At 37.0% G+C, this 19,683-nt stretch overlaps 1 protein-coding gene across 21 annotated transcripts in view; it reads right to left on the minus strand.

Moving 5' to 3' along the window:
* ANKRD28 (ankyrin repeat domain 28) overlaps positions 1-19,683 on the minus strand; it is a 208,642-nt gene that overhangs the window by 121,837 nt on the left and 67,122 nt on the right. The window lies entirely within an intron of this gene.

The raw sequence follows: 19,683 nt of genomic DNA on the forward strand, positions 1-19,683 counted from the left end.
TAATTTCAAAATATATTATAAAGTTACTGTAATCAAGACAGCATGGTATTGGCATTAAAACAGACACAATGATCAATGGAATGGGACAGAAAGCCCAAAAATAAATCCATTCATTTATGGTAACTTGATTTTTGACAAAGGTGCCAAGAACACACAATGTGGAAAGAACAGTCTCTTCAATAAAAGACATTAGGAATACTGAATATCCACATGCAGAAGAATAAGACTGGACCCTTATCTCATACCACTTACAAAAATCAGCCCAAAATACATTAATAAGACCTTAAATTATAAAACTACAAACACTGGGGCAGTGGTGGGGAAGCACCACAACACTGGTCTGAGCAATATTGTTTTGGACATGACCTGAATGCCCAAGCAACAAAAAGAAAAAAATGGCAAATGAGCCTGCATTAAATAAAAAACTTTTGCAAAGAGAAAAAAAAAAAATCACATTTTATTAGCAAACCATATATTTGATTAAGTATATAATATCCAAAGTATATAACAAACTCAAACAACTCAACAGCAAGAAAACCACCTAATTAAAAGAGGCAAAGGACCTGTCATAAATTATAGGTGTCCATCTGACTGAATCTGAAAGGATACGTAGATAGCTGGTATGGCATTATTTCTGTACAAATCCATGAGGATGTTTCTGGAGGAGACTGGCATGTTAGTCAGTGGACTGAGTGGGGAACATCTGCCCTCAGTGTGGGCAGGCCTGGATGGAACAAAAGGGTGAAGGGGGAAAAAAAAAATCACGAAAAAGTAAGTGAAGTGATGGATATATTAGCTTGATTTAATCATCCCACATTGTATACATGTACCAAAATATTACATTGTACTGTATAACTATATAGAATTATGATTTTTCAATTAAAACTAATATAAATAATAATAAAAAGTAGAGGTGATACCATCTATGACTGGACAATTTTAATCATCAAATGTAATCCAATTGTTTGGTAGGCTAATGTTAAGAATTTCTATTCCAAAAATACTGCTGGAATATAAAATTACCACTTCACAAAATATGTAATGCATTAAGTCTGAAAACATTTAGTGGAATGTCAGCTGCTTTAATCAATAAAATTATTAATGCTGTATACAAAGTTTTATTGTTGTTGTTTTTAATTCCCTGAGTTTAGGAGACAGTCTGGAGCGAACAAAAGGGCTGCAATTCTCAGGACAGAGCAACTTAGGAGAAAGTTGTACATGGAGAGAAAGATCTGCAGAATCTCCGCTTGAGTACTCAACTGAGTACTGGGTGGGACAGTTGTGTAAGAATACTACCTGAAGCTGGTGAAAGAAATGGCAGTATTTTTCAACTTTTTTTTTCCCTTACTACCCTTTTCTGATAGTTTTTTCCTAATTGTTCCTCACGAAATCTTAATACCACTGTATTTCTTAGTTATGCACTTTGGCTCTTTGGAAGGCTACAAATCAGTGGAATATGCAAGATTTTTCAAATATACACATACCCACAAAGAATCTATTTTTTTTCAAGTAGGTATGATATCACCCCAATGAGAACGACGGATCACCAGAAACGGAGTATTCTGTTCCAACTAGCCAGGCAGGGAAAATTAATAATTCCTGGAACATGGAGTAGAGTACTCAGGAGAAACTTGTTTCAGTAGTGGAGAATAATTATGCTAATTTAAAATTAAACAAAATACCATTTGCATTAGGATAAAAAATTATATAATACTGATAAATCTGACAAAAGACTTACAATGAAATTACAAAATACTGGTGAGAGAAATTAATAAACTCTGTCATATACTTTCCATCATACACAAATATTAAATAAAAATAGCACATTTAAATATGTGAAGTCTGAAAGGGGCAATCTTTCAAGATGGATCCTGAGTGACTAAGTGGAACTAAATTTGAAATAGAGTCAAGTGGCCATTTGGTAACCAGAGGTTACACACATACTCAGTGTTCCAGGAAAAATGCCATACTCACTAAACTTTGGCACTTTCACAGTTGTCTGTTCCTGTTTATGCTACATGAATCAACCAATAGACTATGACCTGAGCTGAACCATCAGAACCCAATAAGTTTCAAACAACCAGAACTAAGTAAGTTTGCATCCCTCATTTGTACAAGCAGATCAGAATGGTGACCTGGGCAAGAACTTTTGCCATGAAAGACAAACTTTCTCTATGTTCTCTTAGAATACACCTTTGTTTTGTACATAAGACTGCATTCTCCTTGTATACAAACTGTTAGCTGGCATAAAGGCTCTTTCCTTTTAGAAAGAAAATCCTTTTCAGTGGATGTGTTGATAAATGTGAAACTTAAAACTATAAAACTTCTAGAAGATGAGAAAAACATGACAATGGGACAGAGGTTTTTTCTTTTCTTTCTTTCTTTTTTTTTTTTTTAAGATACAACACCAAAACCAAACCAAGATCCATAAAAGAATAAATTGATAGGCCGGGCACAGTGGCTCACGCCTGTAATCCTGGCACTTTGGGAGGCTGAGGCAGGTGGATCACAAGGTCAGGAGTTTGAGACCAGCCTGGGCAACATGGTAAAACCCGTCTCTACTAAAAATACAAAAATCAGCCAGGCATGGTGGTGGGCACTGTAATTCCAGCTCCTTGGGAGGCTGAGGCAGGAGAACTGCTTGAGCCCAGGAGGTGGAGGTTGCAGTGAGCCAAGACGGAACCATTGCACTCCAGCCTGGTGACAGAGAAAAACTCCATCTCAAAAACAAAAACGAACCAAAAAAAAAAAAAAAAAAAAAAAAAACCGGAATAAACTGATAAATGTAGATGTCATCAAAATAAAACTTGAGCTTTTTAAACTCTTAAGAGAATGAAAACACAGCCAAGGATCTAGGACTTGTTTCCAGAATATATAAAAGAACTCTGAAAACTCAAGAGTAAGAAAACAATTCAATTAAAAAAAAAAAAAAAACTTGCAAGGACATTTGAAAAGACATTTCACCAAAGATATAGACTGACAAAACACAAAAAGATGCTCAATATCATTCTTCATTACAGAAATACAAATTAAGACCAAACTGAGATACTACTATTATTAAAATGTTTAAGACTGTAAAAGACTGATTATATCAGATATTAGTGACAAAAAAAAAGTTAAGCATGCATATTTAACCATTCCACCACCAGACATTTACACAAGAGAGAAAAAAGCACACATTCATACAAGGACTTGTACATCAATGTTCATAGTACATTTAGTTGTAACAGATGACATAGAGAAGCACCTAAATGTTTATTAGAGAAGTGGATAAACAAATTCTGTGTATCATTACAATGGAATACTACTCAGCAACAGAAAAGAATAAGCTATTAATGCACGTCACAATCCAGATGAATCTCAAAATTACACTAAATGAAAAAAAAAAAAAAACAGAAGAAATAGTTGAAGTAATAATGACTCAGAATTTTCCACGGATGAACTAGGGACAACAAACCACAGATCCAGGAGAACACTAAGCAGGAAAAATATCCCCCAAAATATATCAAGGCACATCATATTTTAAATTGCAAAAAATCAAAGACATTTACTCTGAAAGAAGCCAGAGGAAAAAAAAACTTCACCCACACAGGGGCTAAGATAATAACTACCTCTGACTATGCCTCAGGTGCCATGAAAGCAAGAAAAGAGTGCAGAGAAATATTTAAAGCTTTGACAGAAAAAAAAATACTACCAATCTAGAATTCTGGTATCCTGGGAGTTGCCTCAAAAGTAAAGAAGAAATAAAGATTTTCTTAGAAAAAAATTGAGAGAATCTGTCAGCTGAACTTCCCTGCAAGAAGTTCTTTAGAGAGAAGAAAGATGTTATAATCAGAAACTCAGATCTACATAAAAAAAGGAAGCGCATCAAAGGAGTAAGTTAAATAAAAACATTTTCTTATTCTGAAATGATCTAACAGACAATAGTTTGTTCAAAATAATGGCAACAATATGACATATACTCACATATATGTGCTTATGTATGCTCATGTGTTAAGTGTAAGGAATGACAGCAGTGATACAAGGAATGATAACGAGGAATTAGGATTCTTTTGTTGTTAGATCCTCATACCACCTGTGAAGTGGTACAGTGTTGACAGACGTCCATTAGATTAAAATGCATACTGTAGACTGTAAGACACCTACTTAAAAAAAAAAGGGTATAACTGATATCCTAAGAAAGGAGTGAAAATATAATCACATGAAATACTCAATTAAGACCACAGAAAGCAGAAAAGGAATGGGCGATAAAATAGAAACAAAAATCAATGGTAATAAATACAAACAGCAACAAAAATGATAAACAGTAATTTAACTATAACAAGAATCACTCTGAATGTCAATGGTCTAAAAACACCAGTTAAAAGACAAAAATTGTCAGACTCGATCACAAAAAAATATCCAAGTATGTATTTTCTGTAAAAAAAAAAAATTAAAATACAAAGACGCAAATGGAAGGTTAAAAGTAAATGGGCCGGGCACTGGTATCTCACACCTGTAATCCCAGCACTTTGGGTGGCTGAGGTGGACAGATCACCTGACGTCAGGACCATCTTGGCTAACACGGTGAAACCCTGTCTCTACTGAAAGAAAAAAAAAAAAAAAAAAAAAATATATATATATATATATATATATATATAATATATTTATTTTTAGCCAGGAATGGTGAGGCAGGAGAATCGCTTGAACCCGGGAGGTAGAGGTTGCAGTAAGCTGAGACTGAGCCACTGCACTCAAGCCTGGTGACAGAGAGAGACTCCATCTCAAAAATAAATAAATAAATAAATGGAGAGGATTCTAAAAATATGGCAGAGTAGGAAGCACCAGGAATCTGCCTCCCCAACTAGAAAATAATTACACTGGCAGGATCTGTCCAATGTAACTACTTTGGAACTCTGTAGTATAATGAAGACTTGCTACTTTAAAGGAAAGACTCAGAGGGGTATATTGTGATTTACTGTGGTCATGGTAAACTGCAATTAATTTTGGTCAATCTCAGTTCAAAACACAGTAGCAGCTACCCATGCCCTACCTCTCAGCCGCATGGCAGGTACCTGTGCCCAAACTATAAAACTACAAAAATTCAAAACTATAAAACTCTTGAAGATAAAACAGAATTCTTGATGACCCTGGGTTTGGGGATGACCTTTCAGATAAAATATCAAAGGAATGCTCAATGAAAAACAATTGATAAGCTGTGACTTTGTTAAAATTAAAAAGTTCTGCCTCACAAAAGACATTGCCAAAGAATGAAAAGGCAGCCTGGGAAAAAATATTTGCAAAGACCTATCAGATAAAAAACTGTTATCCAAAATATACAAAGAAATCTTAAAACCAAACAATAAGGACACAAACCTGTTTTTTAAAAAAAAAGGAACCAAGGACTTTAACAGACATTTTGCCAAAGGAGATATATAGAAGGCAAATAAGCACATGAAAAGATGCTCCACATCATGTAATTAGAGAAATGCAAATTAAAACAACTGTAAGATACCACCATGCACCTATTAGAATGATTAAAATCCAGAACACTGAGAATGTCAAATACTGGCAAGGATATGAAACAACAGAAGCTCTCGTTTAACCTGCTGTAAATACACACTGGTATACAGCCACTTTGATAGGTTTTTAACAAAACTAAACATACTCTTACCTTAGGATCCAGCAATCATGTTATTTGCTTTTACCCCAAGATGCTGAAAATATATGCCCCAAGAAAAACTTGCACATGGACGTTTATAGTAGCTATATTCATAACTGTCAAAACTTAGAAGCAACCAAGATGCCCTTCAGTAGATGAATGGATAAACTGTGGTACATTCAGACAATGGATTAAAAGAAATGAGCTACCAACCACTTAAAAAAAAAAAAAAGAAGAAGAAGAGGAGTGGCCAAGATGGCAGAACAGAATAGATCCGGAGCACAGCTCCCAGCGAGAGCAACACAAAGGGCATTTCCAATCGAGGTACCAGATGCATCTCAATGGGACTGGTTGGATGGTGGGTGTAGCCCAAGGAGGGCGAGCAGAGCAGGGTTGGGCGCTGCCTTACCCGGGAAATGCAACAAACCAGAGGACCCACCCCTACGACCCAATGGAGGCCGCTGGGGGCTTTTCCAGCCACTCTGGCACTACGGTTCAGACACTGATTCTCCTGCAGCCTTTACTGGCCCCACAGATCAGGACATTTCGGGCTGACAAGCCTCAAGGGTTTCCAGCATGCTGCTTCAGCCGATGCCTTGGGCGTCCAGCACAAAAACGGCACAAATCTGGGCAGCTGGTTTTTTTTGTTTTGTTTTCAGACGGAGTTTCACTCTTGTTACCCAGGCTGGAGTGCAATGGCGCAATCTCAGCTCACCGCAACCTCCGCCTCCTAGGTTCAAGCAATCCTCCTGCCTCAGCCTCCCGCATAGCTGGGACTACAGGCGAGCGCCACCACACCCAGCTAATTTTTTGTATTTTTAGTAGAGATGGGGTTTCACCATGTTGACCAGGATGGTTTTATCTCTTGACCTCATGATCCACCCGCCTTGGCCTCCCAAAGTGCTGGGATTACAGGCGTGAGCCACCGCGCCTGGCCTGGGCCGCCGTTTTAACTGGCTCCTGGAACACCTGGAAGACAGCCGCCCATTCACCTGAAAAAGAGGGGGCTGAAAGCAGGAAGCCAAGTGATATGGCTCGGCAGGTCCCACCACCACAAAGACCAGCAATCGGAAACACAATGGCTTGAGAGTTTCTGCAACCAGTGCAGTTATTTGAGCTTGACCCAGGATGGTAGAGCTCTGTGGGGGAAAGGGCGTCTGCCATTACTGAAGCAGTCCTAACATTTTACTGAGGCAGTTTTAACATTATATATGTAAACAAAGCTGCAAGGAAGCTTACACAGCAGCTCTGCAGAGCCTGCAGCAGCTCAGCAATGCCTCTGCAGGCAGAATGTGACTAGACTCCCTCCTTGTTGGGCAAGGCATTTCTGAAAAAAGGCAGCAGCACACCAGAGACTTATAAAGACCCACCTTCCCAGGACAGAGCTCCTGGGAAAAGTGGTTGTGAGTTCTGCTGCAGCAGACTTAAACGTCACTGCCCAGCAGCTCTGAATGAAACAACAGAGCTCCTAATATAACACTTGAGCTCTAATAAGGGAAGACTGCCTCCTCAAGCGACTCCATGACTCTTGTATATCCAAAAAGGCACCTCATAAAGAAGACCTCTGGCTAACACCTGGCAGGTACCCTTCTGGGACTAAGATACCAGAAGGAACAGGCAGCAACCCTTACTGTTCTGCAGCTTTCACAGGTGATTCCTAGGCAAGCAGGGTCTGGAGTGGACCTCCAGCAGTCCTGCAGCAGAGAGGCCTGTTAGAAGGAAAACTAAAAGACAGAAATAGCTTCAACATCAACAGAAAGGATGTCCACTCAGAGACCCCATCTGCAAGTCACCAACCTCAAAGACCAAAGGTAGATAAATCCACGGAAATGGGAAGAAACCAGTGCAAAAAGGATGAAATCCCAAAAACCAGAACATCTCTCTTCTGCCAAGGGATCACAACTCCTCACCAGCAAGAGAACAAAACTGGATGGAGAATGAATTTGACGAACTGACAGAAGCAGACTTCAGAAGGTGGGTAATAATAAACTTCTCTGAGCTAAAGGAACATGTTCTAACTAATGCAAAGAAACTAAGAACCTTGAAAAAAAGGTTAGACAAAATGCTAACTAGAATAACCAGCCTACAGAAGAACATAAATGACTTGATGGAACTCAAAAACACAACACAAGAACTTTGTGAAGCATACACAAGTTTCAATTACCAAATCGATCAAGCAGAAGAAGGGATATCAGAGATGGAAGATAAACTCAATGAAATAAAATGAAAAGTCAAGATTAGACGAAAAAGAGTAAAAAGAAATGAACAAAGCCCCCAAGAAATACGGGATTATGTGAAAAGACCTAATCTACGCTTGATCGGTGTACCTGAATGTGACAGAAAGAATGTATCCAAGCTGGAAAACACTCTAAGGGATATTAACCAGGAGAACTTCCCCAACCTAGCAAGACAGGCCAGCATTCGAGTCCAGGAAATACAGAGGATACCACTGTATTTCCTCCTCCTCTTCTTGAAGATACTCCTCAAGAAGAGCAATCCCAAGGCACATAATCATCAGAATCACCAGGGTTGAAATGAAGGAAAAAATGCTAAGGGCAGCCAAAGAGAAAGGTCAGGTCACCCACAAAGGGAAGCCCAGAAGACTCACAGCGGATCTCTCAGCAGAAACCCTACAAGCCAGAAGAGAGTGGGGGCCAATATTCAACATCCTTAAAGAAAAGAATTTTCAGCCCAGAATTTCAGTCCTATTCAACATAGTATTGGAAGTTCTACCTTAGAGCAATCAGGTAAGCAAAAGAAATAAAGAGTATTCCGTTAGGAAAAGAGGAAGTCAAATTGTCTCTATTTGCAGATGACATGACTGTATATTTAGAAGACTCCATGGTCTCAGCCCAAAATCTTCTTAAGATGTCAAGCAACTTCAGCAAAGTCTCAGGATACAAAATCAAAGTGCAAAAATCAAAAGCATTCCCATACGCCAATAACAGAGAGCCAAATCATGAGTGAACTCCCATTCACAATTGCTACAAAGAGAATAAAATACCTAGGAATAGAACTAACAAAGAACGTGAAGGACCTCTTCAAGGAGAACTACAAACCACTGTTCAAGGAAATAAGAGGACAAAAACAGATGGAAAAACTCCATGCTCATGGTTAGGAAGAATCAGTATTATGAAAATGGCCATACTACCCAAAGTAATTTATAGATTCAGTGCTATCCCCATCAAACTACCATTGACTTTCTTCAAAGAACTGGAAAACAAAAACAAAAACAAAAACACCTCAAACTTCATATGGAACCAAAAAAGAGCCCACATGGCCAAGACAATCCTAAGCAAAAAGAACAAAGCTGGAGGCATCATGCTACCTAACTTCAAACTATACTACAAGGCTACAGTAATCAAAACAGCATGGTACTGTACCAAAACAGAGATAGAGACCAATGGAACAGAACAGATGCCTCGGAAGTAATGCCACACACCTACAATCATCTGATCTTTGAGAAATCTCATAAAAACAAGCAATGGGGAAAGGATTCCCTGTTTAATAAACGGTGTTGGGAAAACTGGCTGGCCATGTGCAGAAAGCAGAAACTGGACCCCTTCCTGACACCTTATACAAAAATTAACTCCAGATAGATTAAAGATTTAAACATAATACCTAACACCACAAAAACCCTAGAAGAAAACCTAGGCAATACCATTCAGGACATAGACACAGGCAAGGACTTCATGACTAAAACACCAAAAGCAATGGCAACAAAAGCCAAAACAGACAAATGGGATCTAATTAAACTTAAGAGCTTCTGCACAGCAAAAGAAACAATCATTAGAGTGAACCAGCAACCAACAGATTGGGAAAAAAATTTTGCAAGCCACCCATAGTATACAGAATCTACTAAGAACTAAAACAAATATAGAAGAAAAAACAACCGCATCAAAAAGTGGACAAAAGATATGGACACTTTTCAAAAGAAGACATATATGAGGCCAACAAACATATGAAAAAATGCGCATCATACTTTGTCATTAGAGAAACGCAAATCAAAACCACATTGAGATACCATCTCACGCCAGTTAGAATGGCGATCATTAAAAAATCTGGAGACAACAGATGCTAGAGAGGATGTGGAGAAATAGGAACACTTTTACACTGCTGGTGGGAGTGTAAATTAGTTCAACCATTGTGGAAGACAGTGTGGCAATTCCTCAAGGATCTAGAAATAGAAATTCCATTTGACCCAGCAATCCCGTGACTGGGTATATACCCAAAGGATTATAAATTGATCTATTATAAAGACACATGCACATGTATGTTCATTGTGGCACTGTTTACAATAGCAAAGACTTGGAACAAACCCAAATGCCCATCAAAGATAGACTGGATAAAGAAAATGTGGCACATATACACCATGGAATACTACACAGTCATAAAAAAGGATGCATTTATGACCTTTGCAGGGACATAGTTGAATCTGTAAACCATCATTCTCAGCAAACGGAAACAAGAACAGAAAATCAAACACTGCATGTTCTCACTCATGTGGGTGTGAACAATGAGAACACAAGGAGAGGAACATCACACACTGGGGTCTGTTGGGGAGTGTGGAAGGCTGGGGGAGGGAAAGCAGGGGGTAAGGAGATTGGGGAGGAATAACATCAGGAGAAATACCTAACGTAGGTAATGGGGGGATGCAGGCAGCAAACCACCATGGCATCTGTATACCTATGTAACAATCCTGTAAGATGTGTACATGTACCCCAGAACTTAAAATTTTAAAAAAATGAATCACACACACACACACACAAGAAACTTAAATGCACATTACTAAGTGAAAGATGCAACCTCAAAACAGTTCATAGTATGATTCCAACGATATGACACTTTGGAAAAGGCAAAATTATGGAGACAATTTTTTAAAAATTAAGAATGAACAGGGGGTGCATAGAGGATATAGCAGTGAAGCCACTCTGTATGAAACTATAATGGTAGAAACATGTCATTATACATTTGTCCAATCCCATTCAGTGTATAATACTAGGAGTGAACCCTAATGTGGGCTCTGGTTTCTTAGCCATAATAATATATATTAATGTAGGTTCATCAATTTTAACAAATGTACCACTCTAATGGGAAATGCTGATAATAGGGAAGGCTATTCATTTGTGGTGGCAGTAAAGTGTATCAGAAATCTCTGTACCTTCCTCTCAACACTGCTATGAACCTAAAGCTGCTCTATAACACAAAATCTATTACAAAAAAAAAAAGCTAGACAAAAAATGACATACTGTATAATTCCATTTATATAACACAAAATTATACTTATACAAACTAGGTCAGTAATTATCAGGGGAGAGGAAGGAGGAAGGGATTCCCAAGGGGCAAATGGAATCCTTTGGGAGCCATAGGAATGTTAACTATCTTGACTGTGGTGATGATTTCATAGGTGTATGCATGTTATCAAAACTAATGAAATTTTATACTCTACATATATGCAGTTTTTTTTTTTTTGTTTTTTGTTTTTTTTTTGAGACAGAGTTTCGTTCTGCCTCCTGGGTTCAGGCAATTCTCCTGCCTCAGCCTCCTGAGTAGCTGGGATTACAGGCATGCGCCACCACGCCCAGCTAATTTTTTGTATTTTTAGTAGAGACTAAAACACCACGTTGACCAGGATGGTCTCAATCTCTTGACCTCGTGATCCACCTGCCTCGGCCTCCCAAAGTGCTGGGATTACAGGCTTGAGCCACCGCGCCTGGCCCATATATGCAGTTTATTATACATCAACTATATCTCAAAAGTGTTTTAAAAATAGGCTAAGACATTAGCTGAGACTTTTCAGACCAAAGTTACTTCATTTCAGTATGAAATTTAGGACATAATTTATGGTATTTTTGCTATATCATATTACTATCAATATCTGTATAAGTAATCATCAGCATTATTTCTGAGTATGCAGGTATTGATACTTGAGCTTTATAGAAAATGCCAGTAATTACCTTCAATTCAAATAAACATATGCACTAAAATTGCTTTAAACACTGAACCTAGAGGAAAGGTAGTCTGTAAATAATATATTTAATAAAAGATAAAAAATACAAACATTTAAAAGTTTTTGCTTGTCTACTGAAGTAGAATTTTTGTTAACTTGATGAAAAAGCCCATTTATTACCAATGAACAGGGTTAATAATAACCCAAATGCCCACTAAGAGGGAACTAGTTCTGCTAGTTAAATAAATTATGCTATGAAATACACAATGAAATACAGCTATAAAGAATGAGGTAAGTCTCTATACACTAATATGGACTGACTTCCAAAATACATTAGGGATGAAAAAGGAAAATGCAGAACTCATGTATAACACACTTACTGAAAATAAATACCAGAGTAGAATACAAAATAATTCTGTATTTTTAACCTCCAAAAACTGCTGATTCCAGTGGATAATATCTTCTTTGTTTCAGGACCACCACAGCAATCATTTGGTCACAGTGACATAGGACATATATTTGGTATGGATCTTCGGAGAAACCTCAACCTTGATGAAGAAAATTTACACATCTGAAACTGGAATCTAGAGGCACTGGCTACATACAGCTGGAGAGAGGCGTCATTTCTCTCTTGGGAGGAAGGTGGGTTGGTTCTTCTCCCACGTCTGCCCCCACTTCACTCCATGTTCTATACAATCCAGCTGAGAGCTTGGTAGATACACCTGAGATGGGGATAGAGGGTTGTGGGCTCCAACATTAGTTACTTGAATAGCTTTAAGAGAAAACCATGTTCACATGTGTGGTTTTAGGACAGAGAGTGCACACGACCTCAAGTAATGAGTGAAGAGATTTTAAGAGCTCAAACATCAACAGCTTGGTGTAGCGATAGTCAGCAGAAGCAACATGTGGCCACTAAAAAAGACTTTTTGAAGATTAGACTGCTTCTTGCTAATTTTCAGAAAAAAATTTATTTCCTGAGCACTTCATCTGAAAAAAGTAAACATCATTTCAATGATCCCAGAAAGCAGTTTTGAAAGCTTAAGGAATAATAATAATTTGGAGGACTACTTTTGCAATTCATTTTTGAATAATAAAGTACATCTAAATTCAGAAGCCAACAAGTAAATTATACAAGGTAGCACTTTAAAAAATATTAAGTTATGTGCTACATCTAAGATCTACCGCTTAGCTCTTAAGTCAGCTCTTTAGAGTTAAAAAGGGTTGCTCATAATCTTAGCCTTCCTATGTTTAGACACTAAAAACAGTTTGGCTGGATCCCTGGTGTAATACTACTTTGACATTTTTATCTACCGAAAAAAATACGGCACCGAAGGAGGCTTGTGTCTTATTTGTCTCATCACTTGTTTGCGATGCTAAAATCTACTAGCACTTCGTATTATCAAAATTAGGATTATCTTTGTAGCACAGCTTAAAAGGCGGGCGCTATAGAACACAGACATAACTATTTTAGGGAGAAAACCCCATTTTCGTACTATTTTGCTTTATAGTACTATTTGCTAGAAGAAAAAATATTTCTCTCTCAACAGTATGTTTTATTTCTCTGGTTACTATTAAGTCTGACAAGGGTTCAAATTCTCATTCTGCTATACTTACAGATTCTGCAGAAGGTTAATTTTTGTGAATTTTAGTAGAAATGTTAATGTGAATTTTACAAAACTGTTGTACAAGTTAAAATGAGTAACATAAAATGGCTTATGCCTATGTCTGTCTCAAAAGTAAAATTCTACAATTAACACCAGGTTTTTCACTCTTAAGAAAAAGCAATTTATATTTGTAGAAAATAATTTTCTTATAAAGAAGAATCAAGGTTTTCTTCTAAAATGTAGTATCATTAATATTTCAGAGTAACTTATTTGGGTTCCACAACAGGTCATTAAGTTCTACTAAATCTTAGGGAAAGGTATTTATGATTTTGGTCACGTAAATCTAGAAATACAAATGAAAGCTTCTGGGCAAAAGCAGGTCATCACTGAAGGTCATTTAGAATTTTTACAGCATCCTGAATTTGGGGTGTGGAAAGACTGTGAAGATCATTAATGTAACCCCAAACATTTACCGGAAAAAAAAAAAAAAAAAAAAAGGTGAGAGCTGAAGTTAACAAGAGTCACTCAACTTGTATAGCTCATGAGGCTAAGAAGATATGAAAACCTAGATCTTTCAACTTAGAGTCCAACATTCTCCACGTTCCATTACCACTCTACTTTTTAAATAGTTTGACTGCATTTCCCCTTTTATGGTTTACAGTGATTCTTCCACATCCAGGTGACTTATTTTTCCAAAAGTTGGCTATTTCAACAGTTTTTAGGCAATTAATAACCTTCCCTGTAAGGTTCCTATCCAAACAATGATTTTCCCTTTCTTCCTTCCTATGAAAATCCTAATTTACTCCTGAATATGGTAATACATTCAGTGAAATCCACTGAAGGCTTATTCATGCTCCAACGGATGAACCAGGTGATGAACCAAGACTGATCTAGCAAAAAGTGAATCCTATTCTACTTTCCTGGTGAATTAGTTAAAAGTAGTCTTGTGACCAATGGAACCTTAGGAAGGAATTTTGTGGGGACTCTGGAAGAGATGCTTTCTCCTTTTTTTAAAAAAAAATGTACAGGAGAGTCCCTTTTCCACTTTCTTTGGTTGTTTCTCATAAGTACATGAATGCAGCAGTCATCTCTTTATTATGAGAAAGCCAAGCATTTCACAGAGAAGCTCACCCAGAGCTCTGACATTGCTGTTTTAACCAATCCTAAATCACTATACTCTAGATTAAATTATTAAACAAGCAAAATAGTTCTATTTATTCAGGTAGTCAATTATATCTGTGGCCAAAAGCCTCCAAATATAAAACTCCAGTATTTGCTAGTGAAATTACATTACAGGACTTCTACCACAGAAGATTTCATCTCATACCAAATAATATGAATGTATAATTTTTTTTTTTTTTTTTGAGATTGAGTCTAGCTCTGCCGCCCAAGGCTGGAGTGAAGTGGCTCAATCTTGGCTTACTGCAGCCTCGGCCTCATGGGTTTAAGCAATTCTCCTGCCTCAGCCTCCCCAGCAGCTGGGACTACAGGCATGTGCCACCACGCCTGGCTAATTTTTTGTATTTTTCATAGAGATAGGGTTTCACTGTGTTAGCCAGGATGGTCTCAATCTCCTGACCTTGTGATCCACCTGCCTTGGCCTCCCAAACAGGCGTGAGCCACTGTGCCCAGAATGAATGTATACTTTTTTTTTGTAACATTAAAGTTTTGTTAAAAATCTATTAGGGAAACAAAAAGTTGATTAAAAAAAATAAAACTGACAAACTTTCAGCCAGACTAAGAAAAAAGAGAAGATCCAAATAAAATCAGAAACGAAAAATGAGACATTACGATTTATAATGTAGAAATCCAAAGGCTTGTTAGTGGTTACTATAAGCAACCATATGCTGATAAACTGGAAAATGCAGAAGAAATGGATGAATTCCTAGACACAACCTACCAAGACTGAACCCAGAGGAAATCCAAAACCAGAACAGACCAGTACCAAGTAATGAGATCAAATCTATAATAAAAAGTCTGCGAGGAAAGAAAAGGCCAGGATATAATGGCTTCACTGATAAATTCTACCAAACATTTAAAGAACTAATGCTAATCCTACTCAAAATGTTCTAAAAAATAGAGGAGGTACTACTTCCAAATTCATTCTACAAGGCCAGTATTACCCTGATACCAAAACCAGACAAAGACACATCAGAAAAACAAAACAAACAAACAAAAACCCCAAAAAACTACAGGCCAGCATCTCTGATGAATAATGATGCAAAAATCCTCAACAAAATACTAGCAAACTGAATTCAACAATATATTAGAAAGATCATTCATCATGATCAAGTGGGATTTATCTCTGGGATGCAAGGATGGTTCAAAACACACAATCAATCAACACGATACAGCATATCAAAAAAAATAAAGGACAATAACCATATAATAATTTCAATTGATGCTGAAAAAAGTTTGATAAAAAATTCAACATCCCTTCAGGATAAAAACCCTCAAAAAACAATACAGAAGGAACACACTTCAACATAATAAAGCCACATATGACAAGTTTTTCATCATACTGAATGGTGAAAAACTGAAAGCCTTTCCCCTAAGACCTGCAACACAACAAGGATGCCCACTGTCATCACTGTTATTCAACATAGCACTGGAAGTCCTAGCTAGAGTAATCAGACAAGAAAAAGATAGAAAGGGCATCCAAATTGGAAAGGAAGAAGTTAAATTATCCTTGTTTATTGGTGATATAATCTTGTCAGAAAAAACTAAACGTTCCGTAAGAAAACTAGAACTGATAAATTCAGTAAAGTTGCAGAAATCAAAATCAACATACAAACATCACTAGCATTTCTATATGCCAGCAGTGAACAATGTGAAAAAGAAATTAAAAAGCAATCCCATTTACTACAGCCACACATAAAACTAAATACCTAGAAATTAACCAAAGAAGTAAAAGACCTCTATAATGGAAACAATAAAATATCAGTGAAGAAAATTGAAGAGGACACCAAAAAAAGGGGGAAAAATATTCCATGTTCATGAACTGGATAAATCAATACATTAAAATGTCCACACTACCCAAAGCAATCTACAGATTCAATGCAACCCCAATTAAAATACCAATGACATTCTTCACAGAAATAAAAAAATACTAAAACGTATATGGAACCACAAAAGACCAAGAATAGCCAAAGCTACCCTAAGCTAAAAGAACAAATATTCTACTGGTAGAATCCCATTATCTGACTTCAAATTTTACTACAGCGCTATCGTAACCAGAATAGCAATGTACTGCCATAAAAAGAGACACATATACCCATAGAACAGAATAGAGAATCCCCCCAAACACCTACAGCGAACTCAATTTTGACAAAGGTGCCAAGAACATACGCTGGAAAAAGCCTCTTCAATAAGTGGTGCTGGGAAACTGGATATCCACATCCAAAATCATGAAACTAGGACTCCTGTCTCTTGCCATACACAAAAATCAAATCAAAATGCATTAAACTCTTCAAACTAAATCTAACACAAGAAGACATTGGGCACAATCTCTAGGACATTAGTCTGGGCAAAGATTTCTTGAGCGATAGCCCACAGCACAGGCAACCAAAACAAACATGGACAAATGGGATCACATCAAGTTAAAAAGCTTCTGCACAACAAATTAAGTAATCAACAAAGTGAAGAGACAACCCACAGAATGGGAGAAAACATTTGAAAACTACCCCTCTAACAAGGGATTAGTAACTAGAATATAAGGAGTTCAAGCAACTCTATAGGAAAAAAACTAAAAATCTGATCAAAAATGGGCAAAAGATCTGAAAAGACATTTTCTCAAAAGACATACAAATGGCAATAAGGCATATGAAAAGGTTCTCAATAACACTGATCATCAGAGAAACGCAAAACTACAATGAGATATCACCTCGTCCCAGTTAAAAGGGCTTTTATCCAAAAGTTAGGCAACAACAAATGCTGGTGAGGATGTGAAGAAAAGGGAACCCTTGTAAACCATTGGTGGGGATGTACAACCATTACAGAGAACAGTGTGGAGGTCTTCCAAAAAACTAAAAATAGAGCTACCATATGAACCAGCAATCCCACTGCTGGTGTATATCCAAAATAAAGGAAATGAGCGTATCAAAGAGATATCTGCACTGCAAGTTTGCTGCAGCACTTTTTACAATAGCTAAGACAGATGAATAGATAATGAAAATGTGTTACACAGACACAATGGAGTACTAGTCAGCCAAAAAAAGAGACCCAGTCATTTGCAACAACATGGATGGAACTGGAGATCATTATGTTAACTGAAGTAACACAGGCACAGAAAGACAAACATCATATGTTCTTACTTACTTGTGGGATCTAAACATCAAATCAACTGAACTCATGGACATAATAGAAGGATGGTTACCAGAAGCTGGGAAGGGTAGTGGTAGGGATTGAATGGGAGGTGGGGATGGTTAATGGGTACAAAAAAACAGAATGAATAAGACCTACTATTAGATAGCACAATAGGGTGACTACAGTCAGTAATATAACTCAATTGTACATTTTAAAATAATTTGAATGTAATTGGAATGTTTGTAACTCACAGTAAATGCCTGAGGGGATGATTATCTCATTCTTCATGATGTGATTATTTCACATTACATGCCAGTACCAAAACATCCCATGTCCCCCATAAATACAGACACCAACTATGTACCCACATTTTATTTTTAAAACCTACTAAAATAAAAAGAAAAATCTACTCGATGTGTTACTAAGAAAGGTGCTATTTAGTGGTCTACAAAATTCAAAACTTTAGGGTGTGACTAAAGAAACCAATCTGATTATATAATGACTATGTAGAAACAAATTTGAACTTATATCCATTCTAAAAATGTATAAAAACAACCTCAAAAACCTTAAGAGAAAACTGAATTTCAGAAAGTCCAATGTCATTCTCCAAATACTTATTTAAATAAATTTATTTTAGAAAAACACCACTGTCACACTGACATAAAACTTAAAAATATTTTGTTAACTATTAAAAGTCAGCGAATTTAACATCCATTGCTTTTTAAAACCCCCTATGACTCCTTATCAAACAGAATCAGAAGATATTTACCATCTTAATTTCAAAGAATGGCCAAAAAGTTAACAAATCTTGACATTAAGACAACACTCTTAACTACTAAGAAAGGGTTATAAGAGAAAAGGCCTAAAAGCAATCATAAAAGTTGCTGTTAAAACCTTTGTATCACTGCAGACAACTATCAAAGAGCCACTCTCAAGAAAGACCTACTGATGAGTGAACTGATGCTCTCAATGACTCTGAATATATTCTTTTAAATTTAGGATAAACTGATTAAACATAACATAAAAGTAATGTTAGCAATAATCTTATAATGATGGGGAAATCAGCACTGGTAAATGGAATTATAGTCGAAACTTGCTCACCAAGGTAGTATTTGTTAGTACTATTAAAATAAAACCAAAATAACAATAAAATCTTTAAGAGTTAAAACAAAACAGAAAACATGAAACATGTTTTCCACCTTTTCACGCATCTACACCCCTTTAGCTATTTTCTAAGAAACGCATACCCTTCAGTATACCCTGGGTAAAGTGACCAGACGCTCCATTTAAAATAAATAAATTCTGGCTGGGCATGGTGGCTCATGTCTGCAATCTCAGCACTTTGGGAGGCCAAGGTGGGCGGATCACCTCAGGTCAGGAGTTTAGAGGCAAGCCTGACCAACATGGTGAAACCCTGTCTCTAATACAAACACAAAAATTAGCCAGGCATGGTGGTGGGTGCCTGTAATCCCAGCTACTTGGGAGGCTGAGACAGGAGAACCACTTAAACCCGCAAGGCGGAGGTTGCAGCGAAGCAAGACCGTGCCACTGCACTCCAGTTTGGGCAATAGCGCCAGACTCCGTCTCTAAATACATCAATCAATCATTCCATCCACCCATCCTGAATTAGGTGCATGTTTCCAACTGTATATAAACTTGAAAGCAATTCACTTAGAAAAAAGTTTCAGAAAAAAATATAATGATAGCATTCTAGTCATTACCCAATGTTAGAATTAACAGTTTTAGCCAACGATTCAAATCTACTCAGATAATCCATATTTTAAAAATAAGGTAAAACCATTTGGTATCTACCTAACATTAAGTTGTCATAACAGTATTGTACTAAAAAAAGGAGGAAAGATAAGAGTTAAAAATGAGCTTGCAACAGATGCTTTCTTAGAACCACAATCATTTTTAGGTCATCTGTTTGGTGCTGCCACAGTGACTTTATGAATCATATGACTCTTCACCCCCTCCCTATCTCAGGGGTACATTTGTTTCTGGTAAAAATATATACATTAGTGGATGTAATTGTGATAGATTACATAATGTACTTTAAGCTACAGTTTAATAAACTAAATACTGGCCACTGAAAAAACATACAGAGAGAGAAAATTATCCATATATCCACTCTTTCTAAAACTGTCCAACATGTCAGCACTGAATATACTACTGTATCTTTA

Source organism: Callithrix jacchus, chromosome 17, assembly GCF_049354715.1.
Source record: "Callithrix jacchus isolate 240 chromosome 17, calJac240_pri, whole genome shotgun sequence".
NCBI classification, from domain to species: domain Eukaryota; kingdom Metazoa; phylum Chordata; class Mammalia; order Primates; family Cebidae; genus Callithrix; species Callithrix jacchus.